Source organism: Moschus berezovskii, chromosome 14 (assembly GCF_049115385.1).
Source record: "Moschus berezovskii isolate FMDL1 chromosome 14, NW_MosBer_1.0, whole genome shotgun sequence".
Lineage (NCBI taxonomy): Eukaryota > Metazoa > Chordata > Mammalia > Artiodactyla > Moschidae > Moschus > Moschus berezovskii.
This window is the reverse complement of record NC_142473.1, coordinates 83,292,086-83,303,833: the sequence shown is the minus strand read 5'-3', so window position 1 is coordinate 83,303,833 and position 11,748 is coordinate 83,292,086. Positions and strand designations below refer to the sequence as shown.

General features: G+C 37.2%; 1 pseudogene; it reads left to right on the top strand.

The window, feature by feature from the left end:
* The first annotated feature begins 3,734 nt into the window (after nucleotides 1-3,734).
* LOC129553701 (olfactory receptor 5D13-like) lies at nucleotides 3,735-4,664 on the top strand (annotated as a pseudogene).
* The last annotated feature ends 7,084 nt before the right edge of the window (nucleotides 4,665-11,748 follow it).

Below are 11,748 nucleotides of genomic sequence, written 5' to 3'. Positions count from 1 at the left end.
ATCATATGAATGTAATGTGATTTTTAAACTGCACTGTGATTTAAAGTATCACCTTCAGTTTAAAAGAAAAAAAGAAAGAAAATTATGTTTATGTCACACTTTCAGAGTGAGACAAAATAATGATCATCTAACTCTGTGGACATGAGTGTGAGTGAACTCCGGGAGTTGGTGATGGACAGGGAGGCCTGGTGCTGTGATTCATGGGGTCGCAAAGAGTCGGACACGACTGAGCGACTGAACTGAACTGAAAGCCTTTTAATATCTTAAAGAATGTTTGAATATTGAGAAGAAATATACCTGAGATACAGTTCAGTTCAGTTCAGTCACTCAGTCGTGTCTGACTCCTTGCGACGCCATGAATCACAGCACACCAGGCCTCCCAGTCCATCACCAACTCCCGGAGTTCACTCAAACTCATGTCCACAGAATTGGTGATGCCATCCAGCCATCTCATTCTCTGTCGTCCCCGTCTCCTCCCGCCCCCAACCTTTCTCAGCATAAGAGTCTTTTCCAGTGAGTCAACTCGTCGCATGAAGTGGCCAAAGTATTGTAGTTTCAGCTTTAGCATCAGTCCTTCCAATGAACACCCAGGATCGATCTCCCTCAGAATGGTTGGATCTCCTTGCGGTACAAGGGACTCTCAAGAGTCTTCTCCAACACCACTGTTCAAAAGCATCAATTCTTCAGCGATCAGCTTTCTTCACAGTCCAACTCTCACATCCATACATGACCACGGGAAAAACCATAGCCTTGACTAGATGGACCTTTGTTGGCAAAGTAATGTCTCTGCTTTTTAATATACTATCTAGTTTGGTCATAACTTTCCTTCCAAGGAGTAAGCGTCTTTTCATTTAATGGCTGCAATCAGCATCTGCAGTGATTTTGGAGCCCAAGAAAATAAAATCTGACACTGTTTCCACTGTTTTTCCATCTATTTCCCATGGAGTGATGGGACCAGATGCCATGATCTTTGTTTTCTGAATGTTGAGCTTCATGCCAACCTTTTCACTCTCCTCTTTCACTTTCATCAAGAGGCTTTTGAGTTCCTCTTCACTTTCTGCCATAAGGGTAGTGTCATCTGCATATCTGAGGTTATTGATATTTCTCCCAACAATCTTTATTCCAGCTTGTGCTTCTCCCAGCCCAGCATTCCTCATGATGTACTCTGCATATAAGTTAAATAAGCAGGGTGACAATATACAGCCTTGACGTACTCCTTTTCCTATTTGGAACCAGTCTGTTGTTCCATGTACAGTTCTGACTGTTGCTTCCTGACCTGCATACAGGTTTCTCAAGAGGCAGGTCAGGTGGTCTGGGATTCCCATCTCTTTCAGAATGTTCCACAGTTTATTGTGATCCACACAGTCAAAGGCTTTGGCATAATCAGTGAAGCAGAAGTACCTGAGATTCATTAATCCTAAAAATAAATCCTCAGTAAATTAATCAAGAACATCTGGTTTAAGGTCAATTCATGTTTCTTTCTGTATCTTGCAAATTAAGTGGAAAATATGGAGCAACAGCTCATATAGATTATTCCACAAACTATAGATGATCCCTTTCTATGATCAGAAACATTTTAATTCACACTAACATGAGATGAAGTGGTTTTCACAAGGAAGATTTGCATTACTGAAACTGGCAGCAATGAGCAATAGGGAAATTACAAAAATACAGAGAATTCTGTAATTCCATAAACCTAGTTCCAATTTGAGTACAAACCTACCATTAATCCACTGATTTTCTCCAGAGTCATTTAAAACTGCTAAGGTTGAAATCAGATCAACTTTTCAGTCTCTTTTGTTGTTGATGTGAGTATTGCATCAATAAACTAAAGCAGTGTTTCCAGTCTTCCTAACATACCAGGGTGTTGCTAATATTTTCAAATGTTGAAGGAAAGCCATTTGTTAAAACAGTCTGAACAATAATGGATATTTACAATGTATCTTCCCAGTCCCACTTGCTTTGGAAAAAATATTCTGATGCCACATTATTTATGTCTAGGGTTGTTTGTAGTGGATATCAAGTAGGCCTTCATGGAGCTGAGTCTGTAGCCTGACACTTGATCTGGACAAAACTAAGATGAAACAGACCATCCATCTAATTTTACTGAAGTTTTTTGTCTGTATCTCGGGCCATCCATATTTAGGCATTACAGCACTTGCTTCCTTATCTTCTAGTTTGCCTCATCGTAGCAGAGGTTCACTCATTGGTAGAGAAAATATGCAATTTTAATTGTATCTTTGAATGCATTTTGTATAAAATTATTGTTGATAAATATAATAAATTGTATCCTTCTGTTTCTCATATATTTAATTATGTATTGGTGGCTGAGACAGTAAGAATCTGTCTGCAGTAGCCCTGGGTTTGATCTCTGAATTGGGAAGATCCCCTGGAGAAGGGAATGGCACTCCACTCCAGTATTCTTACCTGGAGAATCACAAGGACAGAGGAAACTGGTGGGCTACAGCCCATGATTTTGCAGAGTCAGACACGAGAAAGCAGCACTTATAATTTTAGATATATATCAAAAAGGTTTAGCTGCTAAGTCACATGGTAGTGAGTTGCCATCTCCTTCTCCAGGGGATCTTCCTGACCTAGGGATTGAACTCAGGTCTCCTGCATTGCAGGTGGATTATTTACTGACTCAAGACATCAGGGAGGCCCACAGCAATACTGGGGTGGGTTGCCATTTTCTTCTCCAGGGAATCTTCCCCACCCAGGAATCGAACCTGTGTCTCCTACATTGAAGGTGGATTCTTTACCATTAAGCCACTGTGGAAGCCTTATATATTAAAATAGATGATCTAAAATCACATTTACAAATAATAAATATAAGTTAATTACATTCAATTAATGAACAAATCAATGTTAAGCAAAATGTCAATATAAAAACTCAAAAAGTATCCCAGGAGGCAGTATAAGCTTAATGGAGGTTTTGATGGAAGGTACATGATTATTTCATGAATAAGATTCTATAATTAATTTAAGCACAAGATGGAAGGATAAACTAGTTACAACTTAAGGTTTATGCCAGTTCACAAACTTTATGGGTGCTTAATTCTTTAACATGACTGGAATATAAAAACAATTTTACTAAGATTTATATGGCACCTTTTACACATCAGGTGATCTCCTTGATCTTTAGTATAATTGTTAGAACCATAACACAGTACTCTGCTTCTTTTTGGCACCTCAAAATTTTATGATTTACAATTTAGTGTTCCAAATTTATATTTTAGTTGTATATTAAAAATACTAAGAGCTAAATTTTAAATGATAGGATGAATGTTCTGTATTTTAGTGGTTCTCATAATTTATCATGCATCAGAAATCACCTGGAGGGCTGGATAAATCACAAATTGTGGGCTCCATTCCAGAGTTTTTGACTCAGGACATTGGAGATGGGGCTTGAGAATTTACATCCCTAACATATTCTTTTCTCCATTTTATATTCTTGCCTCCTTTGTCAAAGATAAGGTGTCCATAGGTGTGTGGATTTATCTCTGGGCTTTCTATTTTGTTCCATTGATCTATATTTCTGTCTTTATGCCAGTACCATACTGTCTTGATGACTATATTCTTATGTGTCCCTGCTGCTGGTGGTTTGAGGACCATACCTGGAGCATATATACCAACTCCACAGAGACATATGAAGCTTCTGCCTTCTCTGTTTCTCTTTTCTATTCGTTTCTATTTTTCAGGAATAATATTTGGTCCTTTGTTCAATAGGAATCATGCTGCTATCAGAAGGAAATCAGAGTATCATACCCACGTTTATTCTCCTGGGTTTTTCAGAATATCCAGAACTCCAGGCCCCACTTTTCCTTGTTTTCTTGTCTATCTACACAGTCACTGTGGTGGGGACTTTAGGCATGATCTTAATCATCAAGGTCAATTCAAAACTCCACACGGTCATGTACGCTTTCCTTAGTCACTTGTCCTTTGTCGATTTCTGTTTTCCTACTGTAGTTTCACCCAAACTGTTGGAGAATTTGATTGTGGAGGACAGAACCATCTCTTTCTCTGGTTGCATTGCGCAATGTTGCTTCGCTTGCCTGTTTGGTATAGCAGAAACGTTCACATCAGCCGCGATGGCCTATGACCGCTTTGTGGCAGTCTGCAACCCCTTGCTCTATGCCACTGCGATGTCTGCGAAGCGCTGTGCTCTCAAGGGGTGTAGTGTCCTCCATGACACTCGCATATTTCCTTCTTGCATTATCCTATTGCAAGTCTAGCACCATAAATAATTTTATCTGTGGCCACTCTGTAATTGTTTCTGTCTCCTGCTCAGATCCCTATACCACTCAGATGTTATGTTCTATTATTGCCATATTCAATGAGGCGAGCAGCCTGGTGATTATTCTGATGTCCTATATATTCATTTTTATCACTGTTATGGGGATGCCTTCTGCACGTGGGCGCTGGAAAACCTTCTCCACCTGTGCTTCCCACCTGACAGCCATCAGCATCTTCCATGGAACCATCCTTTCCTTTTCTGCATTCCTAACCCCAAAACTTCTTGGCTCACAGTCAAAGTGACTTCTGTGTTTTACACAGTAATGATTCTTATGCTGAACCCCTTGATCTACAGCTTGAGGAACAAAGAACAAAAAAATACATTCACAAGATTAGTATTCACAAAACCGCTTTGTCACTACGCATAATATTTTTAAACTCATTGTTTTATTTCTGAAAAAAAAAAAAGATATCCTATGCTACAGATTGTTCAGTTCTTATGGTGAAATTGACGATTCAAATCTTTTGATAAATATGCTTTAGGTTAATATATCTATGGCAGGATAGCATTTTATTGATGATTATTGATTTTTGCATACATCAATGATTAGTAAAATAGCTGTAAGCCATATGTAAACCAAAATTTAAAAAAAATTACAGCTTTTTGTAGCATTTGTAAATTATTTTTGAGTGAATTCAAATATATTAAAAGTTTATGGGTATACGATGAAATAAGCTATTTCTTTCTTCCGTGGCCTGTTGGCATGTACATCATAAGAAAAATGATTAAGGAGAAAGTTCAAGTTTCACATAAAGAAGGCACAAAACTGTTTATGACTTCCTCTTCAAAACACAAGTCTGGGAAAATTAGACAGGAGGGCAACATGGACCCCAAGAACTAATCAATCAAACACACAATAACAGTAAAATATGACTAACCAACCAAGAGCACAATTGTTCCAATCGTACAATGACCAAGTGTTGTCTTAGACTAAGGTGCTCAGGCACGCATGACAGCAGTCTAGAAATGAAGACACCCGAAGCCAGCAGGGAGAAGAGAGCTGGAAGAAACGTTCTAGGTTTTGTTCCCACCTTCTGGTAACACTGTTTCATTATTATTACTTAGCGGGGTGGGGGTGGGGTTCAAACTCATACTTCCTTAAAATATTTAGGCACCATCCGTTAGAGCTCACAGCCCATGAGAAGCAATTTTACTTCTCAACATGTTTTGCTATTGATAATAAAAATGTCAACAATAATAAGAGAGTAATTGCTAAAGCTTTTCACTAACTATTATAGTTAATTAATTTATATCATTTTATTTTTGGACTACAATTGCTTTACAAGTTCTATACCATATATACTGCTGCTGCTAAGTTGCTTCAGTAGTGTCTGACTCTGTGCAACCCCATAGATTCCAGCCCACCAGGCTCTGCTGTCCCTGGGATTCTCCAGGCAAGAACACTGAATTGGGTTGCCATTTCCTTCTCCAATGTGTGAAAGTGAAAAGTGAAAGTGAAGTCACTCAGTCGTGTCGACTCTTTATGACACCATGGACTGCAACCCACCAGGCTCCTCCGTCCGTGGGATTTTCCAGGCAAGAGTACTGGAGTGGGTTACTGTAGCTCACCAGGCTCCTCTGTCCATGGGGTTTTCCAGGCAAGAATATGGAGTGGGTTGCCATTTCCTTCTCCAGGGGATCTTCGACCCAGGGATTGAACCCGAGTCCCCGCATTACAGGCATATGCTTTACCCTCTGAGCCACCAGGGAAGCCCATACCTTATATAGTATAATTTTATGTGTGTGTTTCCAAACTAAACCTGATTCCCAGGTCAACAGACATGTACAGGTCAAACATGAGTCCCTAGAATAGTAATCATACTCCAGAGATGGCTTAAACAAATGTTTCAGCATACTGTAACTTATAATGAAATATTTGCTAATTATTGTATAATAAATGGTGGAAGTCAATTTCTATTCATGAAACGTATAGCCTGCTGACTAGCAAACAAAATTAAAGTATCATTCTACTTTCCCCATGTTCATATCCCTATTTTACTGCAAAAAGTTTTTGAGTAATCAAGGCAATGGGATATTAGACTAATAGGGTCCCCAAATGGACTCAAGCATCTCTGGTCATTTAAATTTTAAAACTACCTGTTATTATAATTCGATAGAGAAATGATAATTTTCAATAAACAGTGCTAATTGGATACCACAGGGAGGAATAAGCCTTTACTTTTACTTCATAGCATACACAACTCTTAACATGAATGGGATGAAATGAATTGTCGTTGTTGTTCGGTCACCATGTCCACCCCTTTTGCGATTCCATGGACTGCAGCATGCCAGGCTTCTCTGTCCTTCACCATCCCAGAGTTTTCTCGCGCTCACGTCCATTAAGTCAGTGAAACTAGTAGCTCATCCTCTGTTGCCTGCTCCTCTGACTGTCTTCAGCCTTTCCCAGCATCAGGGTCTTTTCCAATGAGTTGACGCTTCTCATCTGGTGGCCAAAGTGTTGGAGCTTCAGCTTCAGCCTCAGTCCTTCCAATGGGTATTCAGGGTTGATCTCCTGTAGGATTGACTTGTGTGATCTCCTTGCTGTTCAAGGGACTCTCAAGAGTTTTCTCCGGCAAAATTTGAAAGCAACAATTCTTTGGCACTCAGCCTTCCTTATGGTCCAACACTCACATCTGTATGTGACTACTGGAAAAAAGACATAACTTGGACTATACGGACCTTTGTCAGCAAAGCGATGACTCTGCTTTTTAATGCGCTGTCTAGGTTTGTCGAAGCTTTCTTTCCAAGGAATCATAGATGAATGAATATGGTTGTAAACATAAAAGTGAAAACTAAAAAATATTTAGCATAAAACAGAAAAAATCTTTCAAAAGTTAGGATGATAATTTTTTGAATGAAAATAAAAAAGGATGGATCTTTAAAAAAACAATAAAAGGAGCTTCATTACCATTAAAAATGTTTGGTAAAAGTTTCTTAAGCATAAATGACACCATTAATAAAGTGAAAATACAAGCCATAGATTGTGAGTAAGTATTTGCAAAGCTTATATTTGATAAGTGGTTTCTATGTAAAACATACAGAGGAAGTTTTTACACTCAATACAACAGGAAAAAAGCCTACTTAAAGTTTTGATGAATTATCTGAGCACACATTTGACAAAACAAAGCACACAAATAAATACATGAAAAAATATTAAGCATAGCTAGTCATCAATGACATTCTTATTAAAATTCAAACTTAAACCACAAGGACAAACTACTGTACTCCATTAAGAATAGCTAAAATGAATAAAAGTTTCAAATACTGTTGAAAAGGTAGAGCAAGTTAAGTGCTTATGCATATCAGATAAGAGTACAGGGTAAATAACTTGGAAAATAGTTTAGCCGTATCTTATGAGGTTACACAAGCACTTCCCAAACTATTATGCTACAGAAACTGTGATAGCAGTTTAAGCCTCCAAGTTGGTGGCAATTTGTTGTGCAGCACGGAAAACTAATATCCAACAAGGCTGCTAGCTCTGGGTGACTAGGGTGTAGATACTGGCTCCAAAGCTAGGGTACAGAGGTGTCAGCGATGGGGGGAAGCTGCATTGTGGAACTCAAACCTATCTCAGTGAGAGAATAACCCTGCAGACTTGTGGGATTTTGGCTCAAGAACATACTATGTGCAATAATTCTATGCCTGGTGGGAAACAGCCTCTGGTGTGTTATGCCTTTAGGAAGAGTCTGGCAAATGTTAGTTAGGTTATCAGGAACCTAGGGAAAGCATTTGCTGCTGCTGTTTAGTCACTAAATTGTGTCCAAATTTTTTGTGTATCCATGGACTGCAGCCCACCAGACTTCTCTGTCCAACAGATTTCCCAGGCAAGAATACTCAAGTGGGTGACCATTTCCTTTACCAAGGGTTATTCCCGACTCCAGGCAGGAATAGAACCTATGTATCCTGCACTGCAGGTGATTTTTTTTTTTTTAATTTTACCACCAAGCCACCAGGCAAGAGAGTGGACCTAATTGTGTGATATTTGGATTGATTGACACTCAGAGGTTTTAGAGATTTAAATATGTTTCCAAAATGCATTTTCCATTTTTAAGAGACTGTATTATCTAATTGTATCAATATAAGCTTGAAAGTGTGGATTGCTTATATTTAGAAGCAAACACAATTTAGTTTCAGTAAAGAACATCACTGTTTCTGAAGACAATGATATTTATTTAGGTTAAGCAATAAAATCAGAGACCAAGTTATATTTCCTTATACATCTCAAAACACATACACACTTCATACACAGAATGGGAAAGAAAAATCACACAGTAAATATATATAAAGCAGTTAATATCTCTGAACAGTTGCATTTTAGCTTGTTTATCTTTTGTTTTGGGTTTATTGTAGTCAGCAAGTTTTCTTATTCAGTTCATGTATTTTTGTATAATTATTTATAAAGAAATTAATAAAATGGGCTATTTGAGGTGCCACCTCCAGTGATTCAGAAGGAACTACCTTCTTGCAAATTGCCACATGAAAAAAGCTTCAAGCTAATTTATTGATGTGTGATATAAAAATAAATAGCTCAAGAAATGCTCTCTAGGGTCTAAATCCCCAAGGTCATGGAAGCATACGTAAGCCCTGCATTTTGCTCATAAGAATCAGATACAGCTTCCAAATCTCTCTCTCTGTTTCTTCCTTTCTCTGAGTTTTTCTGCATATTATGAAAGAAGCATATTCCAGTTACATTAAATTTTGGGGTCTCCTCCTATATTGATTAACTCCTTAATGTTTTACATGATGTTTGAATTCTGAGTGGGAACTCCCCTGGAGACAATTAATAGTAGAAACAGAATCTTCAGGTGAGTTGGTTTCAGGTGGGGTGATCTATCTTGTTTCTTTTCTCTCCTTTGGGGAACACTGAGATCTTGAAACCTCTAAAGCAGTGGACACTCTGTCAGTCTTTGTGTGGTAATGTCTCCCCAGTCCATTTTCCTGAAGGCTAAGCTTTGATCTCCTCCCCCTTCACTGGGGTGTCTTCCTGGATTTTGCTTTGAGAATATCCACACTGTGCTTTGCAGAGTAGTCACAATGAAATTTTTAAAAAGAATATTATGATGCCTGGGAATTCCTCAACACCTCAAAATTGAGTCAAAAGAAGATAAGAATCATATGTATAAAATAATAATATACTATTTCATTTTTCTGACAGTAATGTCTGCAGGTATGTCAAGGGTGTGGAAAACATGGCTGAAGTGAAAAGGAAAAGTGTCCTTGTGATAGTAATTTGCATGAAATGCTTTATACATTGTTCAAGTGCTGCATCAGTACGCAAGAAAAGAGGAAATTACAGGCATTATATTCTGAGAATACTGACTTGATTAAAGAAGGTTGAAAATTTAAGAATACAGCTAGGATAAAGTTTTAGATAAAACTGAGCAGAGAAATTTAGATTTGATAAGTTAGTTAACAGGGAGAAATTAAAGTTTTTAGGAGTCAGAAACTGTCATAACAGCCACAGTAATCAAGAAAAGAAGAAATCGATTTTCTCACAGTGCAGGGTGGCAGCAGCACAGGGAAGTTGTCTGAGCCTAGGTGACCATGAGATTAAAAAGGGATGATTAGTAATAGTCAGATAATAATGAGAAAACACAGGGGAAACAGACAATTTATTGAAGGATAGTGATTGATGAATTAGCATGAACAGGGCCAAGAGGAAATTCAGAAAAAGAGTTGAGCTACTCTTTGACATCACCAATTGTTCCTGCACTTTTGTTACTGCCAACTTTAAACCTTGATCTGTTTCTTAGATTGTTTATTAGCCTCCAATTAAAATAAATAAATTTAAAAATAAATAAAATAATACCAATATTAAAATGGACGAGGTTGGGAAAGCCTATATATTTTGAATTGCACAACTATCACACTTTGTGCTAATTATATTAATGTCATTTCCTAACTTAATACTTATACACCTATAAAATATATATTATCATGCCATTATTACTGATAAAGAAGTTGAGGCTCATAAAATCTGAGTGATTCACCAAAGATCATACAGTAAATGCCAAAGCTTGGAACTGAATTTAAGTTTCCAACTTCTTGCTTCTTTTATTGTGCCAGTCTGTCTGTCACTAACTCTTTTCCACTTCCCACCCGTTCCCTTTTCTGCATATAGGAAATACATTTTTTGAGTGTCAAAAGTATTCATAAAGCTATTCAAGAAATAATGAATTATTTCTCCCTTCACATGGTCAGACAAAACTAAAATTGCATCTGTGTTTATGACAGTCGAATAGTCCCTTTATTAATGAATATTTCAGATGTGTGCTTGTTATTGACTAACTTATTTGAAAATCTTTGCTAAATATATATACGTCTATTGTTATAAACTGCTTACCAGTACAAGATGCTTTTGCTTTCTCAAAATAATGTATACAAATAATGATTGTATGACTCAAAGCAAGATTATCACCTGTAGTTTTAATCAAACTCAATATTCCTGTCACCAGCAGTTTTGAGTGTGACAGTGTAACCACTTGTGTTTACTGCCGTATTCTCTGATTTTCTTGAGCAACAGTATATAATGTGAAAGTGTTGAGCAAAATATATTCTAAGTTACTCTGTAGTTCAGATATTCTATAAGCATTTAATGCTATAATATTCCTAATAAATTTATTACATTTAAAATATTGCTAGCAAGTTAAAAGATCTTGATCAAAGAATTTAAAAGACTGTACTGAGAGCACCAGTGAGACAATGAGAGACATCAGTGAGCACTATATCAGACAAATGATAAATAGTCAAATAGGAAAGAAAGCAAAAGTAAGGGTACTACAAATTATAATACAACTTCATTACTTTGCCAGGTTGCTGCATTGAATACAGAGCCAATAATTTTAGCATCAAACTGCAATCATTGGAAAACTTGAAGATAGAGCTTTATTTTCTTCAATGTCCATTTATGTTTTCCAAAATGTGAAAACTCTTGTGGTGACTCATAACCTCTGCCTTTTCGATGATCTTCAGTTTGAAGATAATGATAGAAGTACTACGGCCTCTAAAAATATTACTCCTCCTGCTTTTTAAAATAAATTTGAGTGAATTGTTTTCATTTATTGTTATGTTACTCCCACTAAAGAGCACAGACCTTCAGAATGGTGGAACTGTGAAAAACATGTTTTTCTACAACACTATAGAAAATATTTCTCTCTAAGTCTAAACTAAATTCAATTTCTGTCACTCATGATCAACTTCAAACCTAACTCATCACTAGCAGGCTGTGTTAATTCAAACAAGTGTCTTAACTCATATATGCTTCCATGTCCCTTTGTAAAATATGAGACTGCTTGTTTTGAAATTCATAAGTCTTCTTTGGTGGCCAAAACTAAGGTACCGATATTTTAACACAATGTCTGCTGCACGATAAATGTGATATCCAGGCACTGTCGTCATTATCATTGTTATCATTTTATTATCACTGTCTCAGATTTTCTCCAACAACAATT